The sequence below is a fragment of the Cygnus olor genome, chromosome Z, assembly GCF_009769625.2.
Source record: "Cygnus olor isolate bCygOlo1 chromosome Z, bCygOlo1.pri.v2, whole genome shotgun sequence".
NCBI classification, from domain to species: Eukaryota; Metazoa; Chordata; class Aves; order Anseriformes; family Anatidae; genus Cygnus; species Cygnus olor.
Genome location: NC_049198.1, coordinates 2,645,576 through 2,668,398, shown reverse-complemented (window position 1 = coordinate 2,668,398; position 22,823 = coordinate 2,645,576). Strand labels below are relative to the sequence as shown.

At 48.3% G+C, this 22,823-nt stretch overlaps 1 long non-coding RNA gene across 1 annotated transcript; it reads left to right on the top strand.

Annotated features, from left to right (window-relative positions):
* Positions 1 to 4,761: 4,761 nt before the first annotated feature.
* On the top strand, positions 4,762 to 10,631 carry LOC121061547. The gene is made up of 3 exons (XR_005815149.1): positions 4,762 to 5,385; positions 7,807 to 7,868; positions 9,370 to 10,631. It is a non-coding gene; the product is annotated as an uncharacterized LOC121061547 (long non-coding RNA).
* The last annotated feature ends 12,192 nt before the right edge of the window (positions 10,632 to 22,823 follow it).

Below are 22,823 nucleotides of genomic sequence, written 5' to 3'. Positions count from 1 at the left end.
TGTCCTTTTCACAGTCTTTTCCAGGGAAAATTCCCACTGATGTTAATGGGAAATTTGTCCCATCAGAGACTGAGATAACTCCGTTCTAAAAAGAAAATTCATGTTTGTGACGTTCGGGATCAGCGTTCCTCATACTGACCTACAGTTTTACATGAAAAGAAAATTCAATGATCAGACCTCTGACATGAGCACTTGATAAAGCAATGATGTTATAAGAGTAGAGTATTGCCACAGTCTACTTTTAGAGAACACGTTTTAGATTTCTTGTCCTCAAACCCAAGTCCTAATTTTAAATAGCAAACTCTTGGGCACTTGTTTCTATTCTGTCTCCATGGGAGCATTATATCTCTATGAGACATTTTTGGCTGTGTTTACACCTGTATGATGTGCTTAAGAGAGAGCTGAGAAGATGCATACAAATACAGATGCTCCACAACTGCAGACAAACAATGTCTTTAGTTTATCAGAAGTCTACAATACCTTAATCACACATGGGAAAAAAAAACCTTTGTTAATGGTTTCTTGAGTCCATCAAAGCTGCAGCATGAGCTAAAAGCTGGATGTTCTGTTAGGAAAAATCAGGAGAGAAACAAAGCATTATTTTTCACAGGTAATGATCCAGTTACAGTAATTAACCGCTGGCTGCAGTGGATTCTCTGTCAATAACAATTTTGAAGTGAGGTTTTGGTGGTATTCAAAAGATGAGCTCCAGCCGGTTCAAACCTGTACAAATGCAGGGAGCTTTTCTGGCCTGCGTTACTCAGGTGGGTAGTCTAGACAGTAGGAATAGCCCTTCAGACCTGATAATTTATGAATTAGTAGTGCCAGTGCATTAAAACAGATAATTGAAAAGTCCTCATTCATCTAAATGTAGGGTTGGGATTTTTAATAACTTTTAACAAATATTAAACCCGACAGAAATGCTTTCATGACAGGCTTTGACGTGGCTCTGTTCCAGGGAAAACAACCTGCTTGGAATTGAATTTTCTCTAAAATATCCGAGTCGTAGAAGTCACTTGAGAACTAAAGAGTAGCGCTGCAATGAAAGTCAGGACCCTGCCTGATAGGGACTACCTCCAGGATGAAAAGTCTCCTTTGAACCTGAAATAAGGGAGTTTCGGGTAAACAAGGATTGGAGAGGAACTGACTACCCTGATTTCACAACCCAAATTGCATAAACTGAACACACACAAAAAAAAAAAGGTATTAATAGTAAAGTGTAATTTGAAGATTGGATTTTCAAAAGCATATTACCCAAACCTCCACATTCATTTCATCTTGAGGGAAGAAGGCATGCCATCTGATAGCAATGATTAATCCAAAGGAGGCCCAGACTTGTTCTCCTCATTTAAGAGGAAAATTACATATTTGGTGAGAACGTAAGAGCAGCCATACTGGCTGAGATAGTTGTGGGCTGCTGGATGGGTCTTCTAGAGCATGGCCCAAATGTGTTAATATTTGATTTTTTCAAAAACATCATTTCAGGAACTTTGGACTCCAAAGGATATAACAGGTATACTTTTTTTTTTTAACACTTTTTCTGGGGAGAGGGTTGCTGGCATAGTTTAATGACACAGAGCTGGGCCACCCAACACCACCTATAGAATGGAGAAGAAAAATGATTTGAAGCAAGGAGGAAATGTGTACTATAAAGGATTGTATATGACTATGCCTCCAAATTCAAAGAAAGACGCCATTTGAAATTTAACTCTATCAACTACGAGTAAAATTAAAAATGAATGTTTTCATTTGATAGCCCTCATGATGGTATTTAACTGTGACCTCCCCCAAAGCCTCCCAACGTGCCCCCCCCCCCCCCCAAAAAAAAAAATCATAGATATAAGGAACATTTTACAAAGAATTAAAGAGTTTATAGGCATTGTTTAGAAATGTAATTAACACTGTGTTTAAAGCAAAAGTGAGACAATTACCACCTCCTAAAGGCCTTAAGAAATCCGAGCTGCAGACCTCCTGCCAGACTGAGTGATATCACAGGCACCATAAACAGAGGTTTGAAAGACCCACTCCATTCACAGCCCCAACCGCTATTGTCATTACCTGCTAAGGATTATTATTATTTACTATTACTCTCTTTGTTTATGGTGATGTGCTAGGAAGTCAGCAGCTCGGCTTTCTCAAGCCCATCTGGCTCTGCTCTGCAAACTGCACGCAGCCTCCTAAAGGCACTGAGCACCTCACCTCTCAGTGGAGTCCAAGTGAGGTTAGAGCTCTCAGGGCTTCCTCACAAGGTCCTGTTTAGGGAGGTAGGTTACTAGAATATTAATCGTATTCTGAAGCAAAGAGCCAAAGAGATTTTTTTTTTCTTATCATGAAATCCTAAAGACAAGTGTTAAGCTTTTAGCTCACCTTGAGGAACACAATCTGTCTGACCCTTCCTGTTTCATGTTTTAGAATTGCAGGAGTATACGGCTGCACAAAAGATGCAAAGTCCAACACATGCTTAATTGGTAGGACCAGTTAAGGAGCCTGATAAGAGATTTGATACATGTATATGGTAGGCAAATGGACAGCTGGCCATTTATGCTTACAAATGCCACCTTTTTATGTTCTGTTCCAAGAACTGAATCCATAAATTCAATACAAAACTTGAACAGAGAAAGAAAGGACAGCAAGATCTCAGCTTCTCTGTCAAGATGCCTAGAAACATGGCATGTCATTCTGATACCTCTGTCGAGTCTTACAGCTCTGTGTTGTCTTCCTCCATCTCAGATTTTAACTTGGGTAACAGCCTAGAAGGTGCTCTCAATCAGTTTGCAAAAACAGGGATGGCAGAGTTGTGCGTAACACACATGGATTCACGTTCATTTTATTGTATGGCATACTGTTGAACTCGGGCATTTGAGACATTTGCAAGGTATTATGTGACTTGATTTCAGCAGCATGTAGTGCTGATGCAGAAGACAGGATCTCTTGCCTGGGCACAGCTGCAACCCTCCTGCCCCTCTTGGTCCTGTGGAAGCAACACTTCTGCTTCTCAAGATGCGGGACATGAGGTAAGGTAAATTGGCATTGATTTGAAGGTTAGTTTAGTTTGGAATAGCAAAACTATTTTGCAATATATTAATTAAAGAAAAAATGTAGCAAACTAGATTAAGCAAAGCCAAAAGGCCTATTAATTGCTTTGGCTTACTGTGAAGCAAGACTACTCGGGAGCCTCAGAAACAAAGAAGGATGTATTTTCTATAGTATTTTAAGCGCTAGCTCCATGAACATAAAGTCCCCCAAGAACCTTGCATAGTACTGGTTTAGATGTAGCCCTGGTTACGGCAGCAGCGCTGGGATAAAGGTGTCAGCCGTGCCACGACTTTGGGGCAGCTTCCAATCGCACGAAGGTGAAATACTAGGTAATATAGAAAATGAAGTAATGAAATAAACACAGATTTTGAAAACATTATTTAATAGATATATTTATAGTTAATAAATAATAAAATTGCAGCCCGTGGAGCTTGCCTGGGCTTGGGCCGGGGTCAGGGCTGGGGTCGGGGCTTGGGCTTGGGCCTGGGCCTGGGTCGGGGCCTAGGGCTGGGCCTGGGGCTTGGGGCCTGGGCCTGGATCTGGGCCTGGGCCTGGATCGGGGCCTGGGTCGGGGCCTGGTCCTGGTCCTTGTCCTCGGTCGGGTCCTGGGCCGGGTCCTGGGCGAGCCGCCGCCGCCTGCCCGGGCGGGTCTTGCCCGGCCGCCGCCGCGGGCGGGGGGATTCCCTGCCGCCGCCGCCGCCGCCCTCCCTCCGCCCGCACCCAGCCCCGCCTGCTGCCACCGCCCGGCCTCGCGTTGCCACATCCCGCGGCAACCGTGAGTCAGGCGGTGGCGGCGGCTTCTCCCTCCTTCCCTCCTTCCCTCCTTCCCTTCCCTCCTTCCCGTCCCTTTTTTCCCTCCTTCCATCCCCCCTGCCCTTCCCCGCCGCCGGGCCCGGAGGCTGGCGGCCCTGTGGCGCTGCCCCACCGGGGCAGGAGTGTTCTTCCCCAGGATGGGGGAGCATCGTGGAATTGAAGGGGAAATACCTGGTGGGAGAGCACTAAAGTAAAAAGAATAAACTAAAATGAAAATCATGCCTGCTTGAGAGTTCTTTATTAAATTCCATAGGTTTTACAGAGACGGTCATGTACTGAGAAGTTGCTGCAAAATTGGTGGTTTAATGCCTTTCCCCTGAGACCCCTTGCCACGGGGCCAGCGCCCTGCCTCAGTTTACCAGTCTGTATCCTGGCAAAGCAACAGGTTCCTCGCTGAGCTCTGGCTGCAAGGCTGCGGTGATGGCAGTCCAGTGCTCGCATCCTCCTCCAAGACTCTCAAAAGGAAGGCACTGCGAAGTAGAACATATTTTGATTTACAATTAAAATGCATTCTACGGCATCTACCTATCTGAAAACTAAAATGAGGAATGGAGAGAGGAAATAGTACAACAAAGCTAACTTCTCTCTCCCTCCCCCCAAACAAAGAGAAGAAAGTCTGTCATTAGATGACATGGTTTTAAAGGAATGTTGTAACGTACAGAAATCCCATGCCATTATATGCACCCCTGAGGGCAGTGAGTATTTCTGTTCCAGCATCTTCCAAGGAACTTCGTCTCTGTTCTCCAGACTAGATAGGAAAAACTCAATTAACTCATAGACAATTTGACATCGATGGAAAGAATGTCACCATTGATACTCTCCTGAATGAAGAGTGAAGGTGAAGCACCTTGGTGGTGTTCACTGTGGCCAGAATAAAGAAAGATTTCTGTTCTGATGTCAGGTGGACTCTTTCCAGGGACTCCGAGACAAGGCAAACGCCTCCAGAGAGCAATTCCTCTCCCTTCTCTGAGGCACCAACACAGCGTGGACAAGTCACCCTTGGAGCGACCTGCCTGCCAGCAGCAGGATGAGACCACCAGGATAAGGCAGCCGGGCAGTGCGCAGGCAGGTGATGAGCTGCAGCTCTGCCAGGTAGCATTTCTGCTGGGAGAGCAGCAGGTCGGCCTGGGGACCGCTGCCTTGCACCCCGGAGAGCACTGGCAGCCCTGGAGGTCTGCAGCAGCTCGGTGGGAGCCGGTGCCGCTGCCCAGCTGGGAGCAGCTGTTTGGCTCTACCTCGCCTGCGCGCCTGGCCGGAGCTCCCGCTGCGCGGCTGCAGGCAGCCAGAGAGCAGCCGTTTCCCTAAAAAAGTGATGGCATGGCCCCGTTTGATATAAAGCAAACAATGATATGGCGTTTCGCCATGTCAGCCCGCTGAGCTCAGAACCGTGCTGAGCGCTGCAGAAGGAGGACGTCCTCTTGCACAAGCCTGGGTCCTGTTGCTGTCTCCCCACGCGTGGCTGCGAGTCCCAGGAATCCCGGCTCCTGGGCCTCCCTGCCAACTTCTTTTCATGCCGTGGCAGCAATATTAAGAAAGGTCTGCATTTTTCTTCCTTTCTGGTTCAAGAGTTTTATCAGGGGGAGTGGGGGGAGCATGAACGTATCGAGGTTGAAGGGCTTGGGCTGCAGAGGGGAGGGGAAGAACAAATGGAAATACGAGAGTCAGTGCTCAGCCCCCAGATACATTAAGTGTTTCCGTCCCCTTGCCCATGGCAGGGGTCTGTTCCCTTCTTTCTCCAGATTTGGGTGTCCTGCCTTCCTGCCTGGCTGTGGTTCTCCCTGCCCCACTCTCGCTTGCCCATCTGTATTCATGTCCGCCTGTTCCCTCGCTACCAGCATCTTCATTATTTGTCCGGGAGATAAATCTTTCAGCCAAGCTATCCAGCTCGGCTGGGTGGGTGAGCAATAGCGTTGTTGTGCTGGCAGGCGTCAATGGGAGTCACCAGCCACTTGGCTGATCCACAGACAATTGCAGAGGTATTTGAAACTCTGGTTATGGCACTTTGTGCTTCCCCATTGCTTCCCCCACTTCCCCTTCCTGCTTTCTGCTGTCCTCCTCCCCCAGTTAATTGCGTTTTGCCCACCGAGGTCCTGATCAGGGCCGAGCTTCCCAAACAAACCCAGCCCTAGTGCTGTTACTAGGTCACAAACAGCTCTGTGTGGCACTGAGAACCAGCTGCCCCTCGAACTGCATCCCAGCCCCAGAGCAGGGAGGAGTGAGGCTGCGGACACGGAGGGAGAGCTGGAGTGGGCAGAGTGAAACAGCTCATGTCAGCCAGAACACCCAGTGCTTTGTGGTCGGTGCACCGGGGTCATGAGTAAACACAACTCGAGGGGGTCGAGAACGGTCACTTCACTGCATTATAGCCCTACCCCATATTGAACTTACTCCTGATACATTATGTGAAATAGTCTCCCAATAGTCTCCTCGGGAAATAAATACCGGCGCATACCCGAATGAAAAGATTCAATGAAAAGGTCGTTTTTATGAATGAAGCTTTGGAAATAGAAAAGTACTTCTCAATCCCGAGCATCAGTTGATGGTGCACTGAAGAAAGCTCACGTGCAACCATAAAAGCTGAAATAAATTCCTTTGCTATGTGCTGGGTAACCGTGTAGGGTCAGAGTTGCCCTAAGATAAGCACGTATGTAAGTGAGGTGTCTCTCCTTTGTAATTCCCCAACATCTCTTCTTGAGCCAGCATTTGTAAAATGATATTTCTATATTTACTTAAGCATCTATTTAAAGAGGAATCCCTCATAATTACTCACCACACAGATAGATGACACTGTTTGGCTCTGTTTATTTAGTTTCTATTAGTGATTGGCAAAAAGTCTACTGTGGCTTCAAAGCAGATATAGATGAATGACCCGCTGATCATAAAATAAAGTATGATGATCTTTTTTAGGCCTCGTGGGAAATGGCATGTAGAGGGGACACATATCACTAACTCCTCCTGTCATCTTGTGATATAACATTCAATCCAGTCATCCTGGTCAGCTTGGCTCAGGAGAAGACATCCATAAAGTGACCGCAGTCTATGTCATAGATGAATCAGAGGAATTTGAGGGAAGCTGTTAGCTTCATAAAGTGAGTTCCTTTGTCACTGCAGGTGATACATCCGTCTCCACGTCCCCACCAGCTTCTGCAGTTCTTACAATCACGCAGCTTCTGCTATTTATAACTGGTATTTTTCAATGAATTCATGGACTAAATATTAGGCACCAGACTGTTAATCTCAAATTGCTGACATACTCTTACCAGCTAGTGCTGTTACATGGCTCATCCTCATCAAACCCAAGTGTGGGCCATCCTAGTTCAGGCAGAGGCTGTCCATGGGCTGGTGTGGATAGTGCAGATGGCTGGACTGGGGTCAGAGGACACAGGAAAACGTGCCAGTTGTCATCACGTAGGCCCTGTCTGTCACTGTCCTCCGTAACTCTGTTTGTGGAGTACTCTCAGAGTGCCTCATCCCTTTGTTTCTCACCCTGCCAAGTTTGTGCTTCTCTGGCTTGGTCATCGGTGCACACACCAGCCAGGTGTGGCTCCAGGTGTTTCTGAATTCATACTTTTTCAGCAGATCACGACCAAGCAAGGACAGGTAGGGCAGGAAATGGTCTTGTCTGTGCTCAGAGGACTTAGCAGCAGCATTGTACCACTGCAACCAGATACTTCTTGCTCAACAAAACACACCCCATACTGACTTTAAAACTCTTCTTGCATAGCTTAAATTGATCTCCAAAATGGCACGAGCTAGAAGAGCAAAAGGGCTTGCCTGTGTTTATAACGAAGTTAACACTGCTGGGAGGTTATATTTTTGCTGATACACATCAGTCCTGCCAGCAAAACCTGACATCTTATTAACAGACCACTTTTTTCTCTTCATTTCCATGGTGTTGGTTCATGGCCCTCTCTTGACTTGTCCATGCACTTGGATGCTGGGCATTTTATGGAGCAGGAACCACTCCCTCTTGAGCATGAGGAAATCCTCCAGGACTGTGAGTCTGCTAACACAGATAGGTAATAAATAACAACAATTCTAGATTTCTTGTGAATTTTCAAAATGTCATGGGGGAGAGGAAAATAACACAGAAGCAGAGGACTGAATTATTTAATTCTGCCTTGAAACAAAGTTTGTTTCCATGAGAGGTAGCTCATCCTCAATATCAGGGATATTGAGCTTCTGACACCTGAATATCAGGGAGAGCTTCAAAGCATTTACAGCCTTCCTCAGGGGGACAATGGCCTTAAAGATAAAACTGCCCCTGCCTGGAAAGTTGGGTTTGGTCTGTGTTACACCACCTGAGGAGCTTGTGCTAGGGGTGGCATGGCCTTCGTTTGCCTGCTGACCTTACCTGATAGGTAACCATGGGCCAGACATAAATGAAGTGAGTAAGGAGGGCAGCAGGACCTTGGAAGAAGAAAGGAAGAGACATGTCTGCAGCCCAGCTCACCACATGCTTATGGCTTGGTCTTGTAGGCTTTAATAAGTAGTTATATGACAAAAATCCTTTCAGGTAATATCCTGGTCGTATGTGATTGTAGAATACACACAATGAACAAAAGCCTTTGCTGAGCTCCTTTACACTGGCACACTGTGGGCAAGCTCATCTCCGCTTCTGGACCAAGCGACGGCAAACTCCAGACTCCCAGTCTAGACTGTAGGATCTTTTAAAATTGGGAAATAGGCTTCTGCATCATGCTGGCACCTTCGTTAATTTTACCCTGGTTCTGTGGTTTCATTCCTCTGAATTGTTGTGTGCTATTCCCAGATTCTTAAATATATATACACACATACACACACACATATATACATTTACATATATTAATGCTGTCGGTCATAATATTCACTATTCTTTCACCATGCTCGTTAAGGGCCATAAGCACACAGCACCTCGTAGACTGCGGCTTTGCTGAAGGCAATTCATCTCCAGTTTGAACTCCCTGACTTTAAACAGCTAGATGGTGGATGAATTTGGTCACTTATCCTTGCCTTTTGATAGCGCTGCTGTCCAAAGGTTATCAGTTATAGGGATTTCATAATCCTTTAGGTTCTCTTCTGTATCTTCAAAAGGCAGGAAATAGTTTTTTACCTATTCAAGAGCCACTCGTCTGCAGGTAAAGAATTTAACAGCTTGAGGGAGTGCTACTTAATGCCAGCAATGTGACTGATCTTTCTTGGCACTGGAAAAACGCTTCTTAGAAGTCACAGTGTCAAAGGCAAAAACTGGGATATTTTTTTTACATATCTGCTAGCGACACTTAATACGTGAAAACCCAGCATGGAAAGGGGGACTGTCTGCATTGATTTCTGTGGCAGAATTTAATTGTTTGGTGCTTTATTTATTTATTTTGTTTTGTCCCTAAGATTGGGAATAGAAAAAAGAACAGCTTGCTAAAGGATTTCCCAGTGTAGATGTTTGTGGTGGAAAAAAAAACGTTTAAAGTTAACTTGTCTTTTTTTTCTTTTCTCTCTCTCTCTCTCTCTCTTTTTTTTTTTTTTTTTTTTTTTTTTTTTTAGGACTGGAGGATTTAAGAGCAAAAACCCAATTGCATAGATTGTTATATGACATACGTGTCCAGATGGTTAGGCTGGCTTAGCTTTATTCTGGGATTTGGATCTGCTGAGCTACAGTATATGATTTTGGCATGTATCTTGCTGGTTTTGCATGCAGATTTACCTGATGAACTCTTGCTTTGTAATCTCTGACAGCTATTTCTCCAGTGCTTGATGAGCTGCACTATTTTATTTTGAGGCCATGGTGCTGCCTAGCATGCAGTATTCACCTCCACAGGCATGCAAAAAGAGGCAGAAGCACAGGAGCAAATGTAGTCTAAGAGAACTGATAGCTGCATTTGATCTGATTTGCCTAAAATAACAGGCCACGGTTGATAAAGGTATTTCAAAAAGAACAAACATAGAAATGTATCTGGCCCCACCTTGCCTGAAATGGTTGTGTGTTTGGGCATCAACAGCAGTGTTTACTGTGACGCTTAAGTGATGCTTCTAAGGTGTTCTGGATCATCTTTCACGATCCTAGGATTCGGTATTATGTTAATGGCTAAACTCAGTCCATCCTGAAAAAAAAAAAAAACCTATAACAAGATCAGTGTTATGAAGGGTAACTTTAGTAACATTATTTTTTGACGTGCACTTTTGCTCAGTGTAGACCATAGCCACGGTCTCACTTAACAGAAGCATTACACAAGAGCAATTGGATAAGATTCCCATCTGGTTTTTGGTCTCCCATTGTAGCAAGTTTGGAATCCTGGAGCTGATTTTGTCTAGCAAATGGCTACGTACTGTCTAGTCTTCCTGTACAACAGAAAAACAAATGCAGGCCTCAGAAACTTTTTATGGACAAGGATGTCTACTTGCCAGACATGCATTATGGACTTTCTCTCAAGAGGAGATGCAAGGAGGTGGGAGCACTGTGATGGGGGCTTTTCTCCCAGGGCTGGCTCATGCAGAGCATCCCAGCACACTTTCTGTGAAGCAAACAGGCTCCTGACGTCCTGTGTGCTATGGGAGACCCTCTTCTGGAGCTGCGCAATGGATTAGCTGGCTTTGGGAGCTTCTTTCCAAGCCTCATTTCTTATTTAGTTTCCTAAGAGGAAATGAGACTCCTATTATTTTGGTCTGATGCTCTCATCAGCATGAAAAATTACGATGTGAAAATATTTGGTAATGATTTTCTTCTAATTGAAACCAAGGGAAAAAAAAAAAAAAAAAAGAAGAAGAAGAAGAAGAAATTGCATCTCCAAGCTCTCCAGCTTTTTTCATTTTGGATTCGCTTCCACTTGCCATTGTGTCCCAGCTACTGCCAATCGTTTGGATGCGGAGCAAGAAGAGCCTCCAACAGGCAAACTGCAGCAGTGAGCTTATTGGCACAGCTTTTTCCAACAGTTATCCACCACCAGTTGGTTTATACATCGAAGCTTGGGGATTATCTGTGCATATAAATGTTTATTTTAGCAAGTATAGAGAGGCGATATTTTTAGTAGTAATAGTAGTTAGTAATAGTTTCATGTGAAAGTCTGTAGTTCATCAGCCTTCACTGCCATGTATCTTATCTAGGAAATGTAAGCTTCTGCTGGGGAATATTTTGTACAGTGCTGTCTTCATTGCACAGCACTTAATCTACACACGATTTATTTATTTTAGCAAATAGAGGAAGCAAATAACCTCTGTGTGTCTCGCTTCAAGTAACTGCATTAATGCCGTGTGATACAGTATCACTCTGTTTAGGATGCTTTTTATCCTTCTTTAGAAAAAACAAAAACCCACACAAAAGCCAGCATCCACCGCCCCGGGTGATGCAGTAGCTGAGGCTCTGGCCTGGCTCGTGCTGCCTGGTACCAGCACTGCCAGGCACGGTGTAGGCACTAGAAAATATCTTCAGCAACAAAAAAAATGCAAAAGTCTTCACAGAAACAGCTTCTTCCTGACCTCTGCCACTGCTTGCTTTGTACTGTGAAGCTGAAGAGACGTTGCCCACCGAAGTGTTTATTTTTGCTGGTATGATTAGCTGATATTTTAGTAGTAATAGTGCTTAGTAATGGTTTCCTTTAAAAAATTGTTTTAGGCTGTGCAGCCCTTCTTGGCTTTGTGCGCATACAATGCCCTGAACTGATGGGACCCCGATGTACTAACGCAGTGCAGCTAATTAATTCTTGGCTGCAGAAGTCCTGATAAGAGTAAACAAAGAGTGAAATTAGCCCAGGAGAAGACACAGGAATTCACAGGCCAGCCCATATCCTTCCATGATATCACTGGGAGCCCACCCTTACTCCACCCACACGGCCCGTTGGGCCCTGGCTGAAGGCAAGGGAGCTGATTTTGGGGAGGGAGAGGTGTCGCTCCTGGTGACTCAGTGCAATTTACAGCCTGTAAGGATTTCATTCCCGTACGATTAGCTTGGGTAGCTGGATAGCTTACGTTTACCCTCCTGACAGCCTGAGCCCCCACACCCTCAGTGCCCAGCACTGGGAGCACCCCGCCACGTGCCAGGGCTGCAAAGGCAGGACAAGGTTGCACAAAGCGTTGGTCCCACGCTTGTGCACGCGTTGGAGAGGGTATTTGGAGGACGCCTGAAGTGCCTGAAGGATGCACAATGTGGGGCCAACTGGTGATGCTCCCCAAAGCCAGCAGGGCCAGCGGCACCAGGAGCGCTGCTCCCATCAAACCTGAGCCGTCCCCAAGAGGATTTTTCCGAGCGAGGAGATGTGGTGCTCCTCACAGCAATGGCATGTTGTTGCCATGACGCTGAACTCGTTGCTGCTACCTGTCCCTGCGTCTCTCAGAATTAAGTGACCAATTTTGCCAACACTCATCCGCGGGAGGAAAGCAATTTTCTGTAATTCAGTAAATAGGTACATTATACCTCCGCTTTCACAACAGCAGCTAAGTAAGCATTTTTAGTGTTCCCACTGTTTGCTAACACTTTGCAGTTTGCTCTAGCAAATTGTGGAACTGATGGTAGAAAAAAAACATAAAATGCAACCTCAGAATATCCCCCAAAGGGCTGGAAGAAGAAAGTACTAGAATAAAGGGGTCGGTTGGTAAAATTATGTCCAGGCTGGCTACCTTGAAAACTGAACCTGTTTCCCTCTGGATGGCTGCCTTTGTCTTTGAGCTGGAGCTCTTTGACTTGGCAGACACTTTGGATATTCAGATTTACCATTTTTTCAACGTCTGTGACCACATTCTTGACAGAACAGCCTAAATACCAAACTGCAGTACCCAGGCTCCATCTATCATGCTCTTTATCTCAGCAAAGGCTGTTACGTAAAAAGCTCGGTCTAGATAATCCAAGGTAAAAAGCAATTAACTAAAAAACAGACTGGATCAGGAAAGACTATAAACTGATAAAGAGATCAGGTGAGCCCTGGCTTAGGGAGCACAGGGAAACCTGATCTGGCTGAACGAACACCCTGATGTGAGGCTCCTGCCAGGAGTCGAGCGTGGCCCCTTGGGTTGCTTTCTCTGCTATGTCCCCTCTGCCTGCCCTGACTGATCCATGGTGGCATCAGATGTTTTGGGGCAGTTCCTGCCAGCCACCGTTCAAAGCAGATTATCAGTCTGCTGACAGAGGGTTTCTGCCCAGCTCTTCCAGCTGGGGAGGCATCCCTTTCAGGATTTTGCAGCTTTTGCCTCCTGTCTCCTTCCTTAGGGACAAATCTCCTCTTGGATCCCCTCTACCTAAAAAATCTCCGTGATAACAATGGAGAAAAGTAATCCTCACTCAGGAACTTTTGCAGTATAACAAATAACAGCAGCACTTCAGATTTCTATGGTACTTGCTTTTCTTTTTTATTTTTTTTTATTTTTTTTCTTTTATTGGAATTCAGCATTCATTACAGGGGACAGGGGAATGCATCGTTTTCCTCCCCATCTTGCAGATAGAGAAACTGAGGTCAAAGAGATTTGACTAGCAGCAAGACCACCCAGCCAGCCTGTGGGGGAGCTGGCAGATGAACAAAGCCCTCCTGATTTACTAGCAAGCATCCATCCCAGAAGATGCTTTTCTTTCCTACAGCAAAGTGGATGGACCTTTAATAGCCCATTTAATCAGTGCTTGGTTTTATTTTATTTTTTTTTTCAAATTGGCTCATATTGCGCCCCAAAGACTACCCATATTTTTCCTTCTAGGACCAGTTAGAGGATATTGGATATAATCTCGCTGGCCTTTGACGGCTCCAGAGGCCCCGTGGACTCAGCACCATCCGTGGTATTTCTCTGCTGATGCACCCCGCAGCCTTTCTGTGTGAAACGGCGAGTTGTTCTGCTGAGGCATGCTTTAAAAAAGGTTTGGATGCGATCAAATGAGCATCTCAAAAGTTTCCTTGAAATCCTTTCACCTCTGCAGCTCCAGAATGGCTTTGGAAAGGAACCAGAACAAACAAACCCCATCCTCTTGGAGAAATGGCAGCCCGGCTCCCTGCGGGGCGGCATCGGCCCGATGTGCCTCCACCCTGCCTCCGGACACACGTCTGTCCGCTTGCCAGATCCAGAACTGGAATGTTATTTCCAGCATTGCATCTCAAAGGTTTAATCATCTTCCCCGAAACCCATCCTAGGCGTGCAAGCCTCTCGAGTGCCCTTTGCTGATGGCAGGCTCTCTGCAAAGTGCAGCTGGTAATTGCTCCTCTTGCACCTTTCTGAGAAAACCCCAGCAAAGCAGCAGCCACCTGAATTTGTGACACATAGGTGTCTGCAAAACTGGGAGTCACGAGGCATGTCTGTGTGCTCACAGCCCCCCTTTCTCTGAAAGAAAAACTGGGTGGCTTCTGAGCATTTTGGGAGACCCCATTGTGAGCAGGGGCACTGCTCTGCAGAGCTGGGCCACAAATAAAGAGAAAATGGGAACTGGTGCCCTGAAGGTAAGGACAGCTCTGCTGTCCTGAGCAACTTGAGCAGCACATAGCATTTATTAAATTGTAAAGAGTTGGCATTTTTCAGCATAGATTGCAAAATGAACGTCAATACACAAAAACAGCAGATGGAGTACTAAAATGGACCTCATAATGAGATGCCGCAGTATTATATACAACTTCTTTTCTAGGAATGGCTTACAAGTAAGATCAGGTCAAGTGATGTGTATTACTAGAACTTGCACAGACTTTTCCAAGTTAAACTGTTGTGACTTACAAGTAGAGATTTTGCTATTTGGTTCATACTGGATAACCCAAAAAAAAACAATAGCTTACTGTTGTCAGCTTTGATTTTCATTAAATACTCTGTGAATTAGCTTCTAGGTCAGATCAGTGTGCAGAGAAGCAGAAAAAAATATATGTGACTATATGCAATTGGCAAAAAAAAATCCTGTGCTGAGAACATTGACTCCAGTTCCTGGTGTAGCATTTTGTGTACCTGCAGATACCAACCTGATCTCTCTCCATTGGTGTTTGGCATTGGATGCTAGCCTGGGGGATGGACGGGATGCCAGCCCCGTGTGATGCTGAGGATCCCCATCTCTTGCTCTTCAAGGACAGGTCCACAAATGGTTTTGCAGACTGAGGCAATTTAGGTGTCCCCAAAGGCCAAGCGGTCATGAACTCCGGATGCCCCTGCTCTCTTTGCCTACAGGGACCTGTGCAGCCTCTGCTCACTGCTTGCAGCTGGATCTGGAGACAGCCACAGGATGGAGGGGGCATCAGGATCTCCTGGACAGACTAATTCAACTCCCAAACCATCCCTGCCTTCCCTTCCTGGGGAGCAGGAAGCAGTGTTTAGTCAAAAACTCTGTTGACCTTTTCCTAGAGCTTTTCCTCTTAGACCTCATACACTGCGTTTGCTTTACCTTGGCTTTCCTAGTGCACACAGTGATGCGTCGGTGGTGTCAGGTCCAACTCTGCACCGGTCACAATGCACATGAGGAAAGCCAGCAGCATCACGCTGACCTGCTCTGAAAATGTCTGACATGAAGCATAGAGGAGTATTGCAACCAAAATGCATCAAGACGCAACAAGAAAGCCCTCCCATTCCCAATATAAAGAATATTAAAAAAAAAAAAAAAGTTCAATACTGTACACTATTATATGAAAATGTATGTGTGTGTGAATAAGGCACCTGCACAAAGAGTCGCACATACTGCTGGGCTGCGCTAGAAGCGGGTCCAGGAAAGGTGAATACACGATTTGCTCTGTTCCGTTTCATAGCTTGCTAATTGGTCTTGCAGGCAGCGTTGTTATTGATTTGGCACCGGCCTTTTCTTTAATGGGTTTCTGAAAAGTTTTGATCTCAGCCATTTGTGTCTGAGTTAATCACCGACGCGCGCGGAGCCTGAGCCCCCGTTGATGCTCACCGGCGCGAGCAGCTCCGAGCTCTGGGCAGTCCTCGCCTGGGCCAGGGCTCGCAGCACACGGCCATTATGTTGCATTTGGTACATTAGTATGTGTGCGTACGTACAAAACAGCAGACGAGCCGAACATCAATATCTAATTCATTTTTTGGAAAACGAGCCTCCACCTATGCTTTAAAATGCATCTAATTTAAAAAACAGCTTACAGGAATGCCCGCTGCATTACCTCTGCAGCTGCCGGGAAGCCGGGGGGCTGCTGGAGTCCTTTTATCAAGAAGTTTCGAGGTACCAGAGCTGTGCCTGGTGTAAGGCCTCTGAGCCGATACCTGTGGCTGTTTGTCAGGTGAGAAAATGGCTTTGCACTGTGAAAAGTCCCAGCTGGCTTGTATCGTTTCAATTTATAGCAAAATCAGTGTGTAAAGAGCCTGTCAAAGTGTTCTTGTTTTTTCCTCAACCAGTTGGATTTCCAAGGTAAGTAACAACAGTACCTAAAGAACAATTTAACTCCGGACACAGATAACTGGAACATCACACTGTCCCTTGGCTGCCTGCAGAACCTGCCTTTTGCCTTCATCTCCCTCCCTCAGCCTCCATGAAACGGGGGGTCTCATGCCCCAGGAAGCCCAGGATGAGCCAGAGTTAGACCTTACAGAACATTCCTTTCTTAGGAAGAACTTCCTTACCAAAAGGGTTGTGAGGCATTGGGACGGGCTGCCCAGGGAAGTGGTTGAGTCACCATCCCTGGGGGTCTTTAAGAGACGTTTAGATGTAGAGCTTAGTGAGATGGTTTAGTGGAGGACTTGTTAGTGTTAGGTCAGAGGTTGGACTGGGTGATCTTGGAGGTCTCTTCCAACCTAGATGATGCTGTGATTCTGTGATACAGAAGTGCAAAACATATCAAATGCATTTGCAAATCCAGCCCACCGAGGTGCAGACATGCAGGGTGAACTCCCCTTCCCATGCAGACCAAGGGCAAAATTAGCTAAACAGGGTGAGGAAGGATTTGGAAAACCAGTGATCTGAAAGAGCTGTCTGTGCATTGCTGTCATTCATTGTCCTGCTCTATCAACTAAAGCACCTGCCTGTGGCAGCAGGCACTCTCTTTCCCCATCCTCTCTGCCTTGGTTTAGGCGGCGTGGAGCTGGCTGCGTGGGGCACATTTCTGGCCAGAGGGTGGGCATTGGTGGATGTCCCATGCCCAGCCTTGCTGGCAGTGGTGGTGGCCATGTCCTCCCACAAAGTGCCTTTTGGTGGTGTTTCCAGAGGTCTGTGGACGGGTGACCAGGGTGAGGGTCATGGCAGTGACTGGGGTAAAGCTTGCGAGGAGCAGCTGCATGAAGCTGATGTGGCCATCAAGCCAGTGTTTGTGGTGGTTAACCACGTCTCTAACCTCCACCTCTTTGCTTCCAGCCTGCTGCCCGATGGCACAGGGCTCGGCACGGGACAGCTGCTGAAGGCTGAGCCTGGGCTCCTGGTCGTGGCACTGGGATGTGCGCGCTCCTCCCATTCCAGGTGATGTCCACCAGGGCACGATCTCCTGGCATGAACTTCCAATGAGGAGTGTTGCTAATTCCACCTGCTAGCACGCTCTGTGAGTGGTGATCATGTTGTAGACCACTTCTGGAGGTCCTGGTGAGCCACGGAGCAGAAGCTGAGCTCCACTGAATTAGCACTTACTCAGCAGTCTCATCAGTCCCTTGCCCTAGGCAGTGAGACCCGCAGCACTCCTCGCGGAGGAGCAGCATCCCTGATGTTGAGGCAGGCTTGCAGCCCTCTCAAACACAGCATGGCCCAACCCTGGTGATTATCAGTGCTCCTGTATGAGTGCATCAACAGGTGACTGAGGCCTGACACGTCCCTGCCCCGGGAGGCTTCGGGTTGAAGGCGATGTCAGAGCAGCAGCCCCGCTGCAACCAACCGGTCTGAATAAGTTACGGGCTGAAATCGGGAACATTTGTTCTTGTGCATATTAATGGCGATCCCTGGGTGCTGATGTTTATCTAACCAGGCCATTTAAATAACGGGAAGGCATATGCACGAGTTCAAAGCCATCAGCCAAGCTGTGCAGCCCTGTTCCGCTGGTGCTGGTATGCGTGTCAAGCGGGGCAGCCTCCGCCAGGTGCCCAGCCCGACGGTTTCTGTTTGGCAGCTTCAAAGACCTCTGAATGGATGCAAGGTGCTGGGCTCAAGGCACCGTGCCCCTGCCCTATAGAAATGAGCAGAGGGAATTGTACAAAGGTATATTTTTTTTTCTCTTTTAGGAAAAAAAACAAAAGCAGAATTGCCATCTCCTTAATAAGCACTGCTGGGCCACGTGCAAATCCTGCCTTCGCTTTTTCCTCCCCGCAGCCATGTGGCCAATTTAAACATCTCACACTTCAGGCAGGTCCCTGATGGCAGAAGAAATTTTTAATTAAAGTAGTTCAGACAGAGTCTCCCTCACTCGCTCCTTAGATGCCGGTTTTACAAAGGACATTTGTTTATAAGGCTCAGCTGGATTTTTCTTAAGAAGTTCCCTAAGCATTTCGGTTACCATCTGTGCACCTTTGTTGTTCGAGTGCATTAGCAGAACTTCCCCGGTTCAATCTAAATTGATAACTTTATCCAGTCCCCACTTAATATCACCATCGAGCAGCTGCTTGTGGAGATGTTTAATCTCCATTAGAGCGCTCTGGGTAAAACCCAACCTTGCATCCATATGAAAGCACGACACAGGCACGATGCTCTGCGCCGGCAGGGCTCTCCGGGACAGGGCTGTCTGAGGCTGCCCGGCGCGTCTCTTGCAGCAGGGTATTGAATATTTGCTGGAAAACCACACCAGCCACGGGTGCGAGCAGCGCGGGGCGGAGGCGGAAGGGCACGGGCAGATTTATTTTTACAAATATTTCCGTGCCTGCCGCCCCTCCCTGCAGACCTCGCCTTGCCCAGGGCTGCCCTGCCTGGGGTGCTGTTCCCACGGGGCGTTTTGCAGCCCCAGCTGAGTTTTTCCATCTGTGGGTTTCGCTCTGTGAGGTGCTGAGCACCGGGGCAGGGTCCCCGGCACCTTTCCCCACCCGACCGGCTGCTGTGTGCCGGGGAGAGCTGGTGTTTATTCAAGGATATACGCGCCCGAGAAAGCCTTTCTCTTAATCATCTCAAGTGCTTCTGAAGGGATATGTGTTACACCTTGTTTTGTCTGCAGGCGGCAAAATGGGGATGGATAGGATCACTTTAAATTGTGCCTGATGGAGAAAGGGAATCTGGATGATTTTTAAATCTCTTTATTTTGGTTCTGCTTCTTCCCATAGATCTCTCTCGCCTGTCCCTCAGCTGACAGCCAGGGTGAGATGCCTGTCAGAGAAGTTCCTCCCCAAGATTTGTTGCAGGGGAGATAAATTATTTACTGGGAAAACATTTACGTATTAGGGAAAAGAACTACTTTCCCCATTTGTTCCTTGATAATTTTTCAGCAAACAAATAAAACAGACCCGGAGCATCAAGCTTCCTCGGTATTCCTGTCCCAGCCATCTCTCCAAGTGCAATGCCATGGGGATGACAGCCAGAAATCCCCCCCTTGGCGTGACCCACCGCCTCAGGAGAGTGAGTGCCCCCTGTAACGCAGCTGGGTTTTCCTCTGTGCGCCGGCCCTACTGAAGACTAAAACACTTTTATCATTGATCTTGAAGGATTTAAGCTTCCAGCTCTTATATTTCCAGCTACATTAGGTTCTGGCCAGGCTGTTCTTATCAGACCTTAAATTTAAAGGAATTTACTCGATTTCAGCCACGAGCTATCACTGTTTCACCCTGAGAAAGTCAGTCCTTACCGAGCCCATCAGGAAAGGGTCAGAAAGCAGATGCAGGAGGCTGCCATCCACCCAAAGCAGCGAGCAACCCAAACGTCCCATGTCCGTGTGCCCTGTGGCCACCAGGAGCCATGCAGGAGGAGCAACCACCACGGACCAGCCTCTCTGAGGATGGCATGCTGGGGTGCACCACACCATGCAGTGCGGGGTCTCACTTCACTGCACCCCCCGGGCATGCATTTCACTGTGACCCTCTCCACATCTCTGCACCTCCTCTGGACGCAGCGAGCCCTGCAGCAGCCCCGTGTGCACTCCCAGGGGTAGCTCTGGCTGTGCTTCACTGCCTCCTTGCAGTGCTTGGTAGTCCAGCAATGCTGGCACCTGGTGCTGTGCAACCGGCGTGACACCAGGGGAGTTTGGTCAGTGCTGTAAGACGCCAGCATCCCTTGTGCCGTCCTGCCTGGGGGCGAGCCGCCTGCCTTGGCATCGGCACCGGCACCGGCACCAGCACTGCACCTTTGTCCTCATTTTACTGGGCAGTTCCTCCACCTTTATCCTCATTTTACTGGGCAGTTCCTCCCTGTATCCAAGCCCTCTGCCCTGCTGGAGGCACTATTATTTCTGTTACCCCATCAACCACGCATTATTATTTCTGTTGCCCCATCAACCCCACGACTCGCCGTAATTCACTGGAGCTGGAAGGGGCTTTGCGGGGCCACCGTGGCGCACACCCCAACGGGCAGCAAGGACCTTCCCGTGTCGCTGCCTCCACGCTGGTTTTTTGTTTTCACAAGCGACTTCCTGAGCGCATTACCCACATTAAGAGACTTCCCCTCCCAAACCGCACGCACTGCGGCGCCCGGCCCTGCGTCACAGCGCGCGGTGAGAAAGAGCAGGAGCCCTGCGCAAGTGGGAAGCCATCCATATGCTCCCGCAGGCTGTGCTCCAAGCATTAATGTTATCAAATTACAGCTAACGGGAGCAGATTAATGCACAGCGTGCCCTGCGCCGCTGGAGGAATTACTGTGCGGATCAATGCGGCGCGCAGCGTGTGGCCGCGGGCAGCCCCGGCTCCTGGGAGTGCCACGAGCTGGGGCTGCTCGGGGAGAAAAGCACGGGCATGGCTATGGGGCCCGTTGGAGTCGTCTGGGGATGCCACAGAAAATCAGTGAATATGGGTGGTGTGTCTGCTGGGCACAGGGAAGGGGGATGTCCCCCCTAAATGGGCCAAATATAATGGAAAAAAAGTGGTTTAAAAAATATTTGCTGTCTCTGAGGTGGCTTTTAGCAAGGTGTAGGATTTAGCAGAACACTTGCCAAGTGTTTTGCAGGCTGGAAGGGGGAGGCAGAGCAAAATGGAGAGGTTCAGCTCAGGTCCCTCCCCTGGGACACCATCTTCATACTGGGCACCCAAGGCTGGGGGGGGGATGTGCTGCTTGGCAGATGCTGCAGGCAGCAATCGAGCAACACACCAAAACCAAGAAAATCTGAGCTTCACACCAAAAGATTCTGGTATAACTGGAAAATGGACAGTCCTCGTCGCATCTCAGGGCTCAAAAACAATGCCCCCAGCTCGCCAGGCACGATCACAGCGGGCTTTCTGTGCACCAGGGCATAAGAAGTGACTGTTCAGATGTAATGAGAAGGCACTCGCTTCGCCTGCAGTGAGCATTTGTCAGGCTTAAGGGCATTGCTCAAGGGGAGTGTTGACAACAAAAATAAGATTATTCAGCATTTCTGTGGCATTTTACATGTTCAAGATGCCTTTCAGGCACTAACCAGACATTAAGCATGAGCTAATCTCTTGTTACAGCTCCTCTGCAGCCGTTAGATGGGATTCGGGCTCAAATTGGGTGAATATTGAAAAAAAAAAATCAATCACAAATATTCAAGTTCTTTTAATGAATTTAAAAGGGCCTATAGCGTTGTCCATGTGCTTCCTATTGCTGTTATGGGCAATAATGAGCTTCACATGGGACTTGTAAGCATATCCCAGGCAACTCCAAGCCAGTGTAAGTCAAAACCTGGTCAAAAGGGTTGCGAAATCAGAGAGGGTTGCAAAAAGTCCAGACGCCAAACCCCAGTGCTCAGGGCCGGCATCTCATCTGGGCAGTGTGCTGCCCCCAGGGACAACGAGACAGGCTTTGGATGGCGCTTGGGCTGTGACCACTGCTGCAGCCCTTTGCTGGGTCCCAGCAGGGTGGGAAATGTTCGGGCATCCCGGCGGAGATGGGTGACGCTCCTGGGTGGTCCGGGACAGAGCCCTGGTACCGTGGGTTGTCATCTGCAGGGTGTGGGTGGGCACAGCTCCACGGGGGTGCTGCAAAATAGATGCAGTGCTGAGGGTTACACACAGATCCCGGCTAATGAGGGAAAATGTTAATTGTCACCACTTTGGCTGAAGGCTGCTTTTCCTGTCCTTATTGTGTTGGTGTCTACATAGCATCAGGTAGCTGAGGGGACAGCAGCACCCGTGGGTGATCCCCCAGGGGATGACTGCAGGGTGGCAGGGCAGCCTTCCCATGAAACCCAGTCTGTTCATGGGAACTGCCCAGTTCCAGACCCTCCTTGGACCACGCGCCCACTCAGATGCGCCCCAGGTTTCCCCCAGCAGCGCGGGGAAGGCGCCGCGTCCTTCGGTGACTGGTGGGCCCAGGAACCTCGCTTTTGGGTTCAGTGTTCTCAGAACAAAAGCCATCCAAGGCCATTAGCAACTTCCCGAAGCCCCGTCGCTCGACTCAGCTGCCACACAGCTGACCGCAGGAAGGCTTCAGGAGGCAGGGGCCAGCATCACCCAGGGTGAAGCAACTCACCCGGCGCGACACGGGACGGCGGTGGCGGTGCGGGAGCTGACTCAGGAGACGTGGCGCAGCGCCTGGTCCCTCAGCCACAGCCTTCTCCTTCCCCTGACCTCCCAGCAGCACGGCAGCAGGGGCTGCTCCGGGAAGCGGCGTTGCTGAAGCACTCCCGGTGGTCCCGGCCGCAGGAACGATGGAGGGCACTCGCAGTGGGGATGCACGGGACATTTGAAGGGCTGCCCCATGTCCTTGTGTCCAGAGCAGACCCTGCCTGGGGGCTGCAGCATCACCTCCGAGCAGGGCAGAGTGATGTATGACCCATCCTGGGCCACCCCACGGCCCCGCTTGGCTGGAGGACCCTGGTCCCCCCGGGGCCGGCCATCGGGAGGGCGGAGGGGAGCAGGAGAGAGCACATTCGATAATTCCCGGCCAGAACATTGCCAAGAGGAAATGCACTTCCCGTAAAGTAGGCGCTGTTACCGACTTGTTTGCTGGAATTGCTTGAGTGGTAATTACGCTCCCTTAATATTGACATATTTAAATAGTTTCCAAGCACAATAAGAATCCTTCCCCGCTCCCCCCCGTTTCC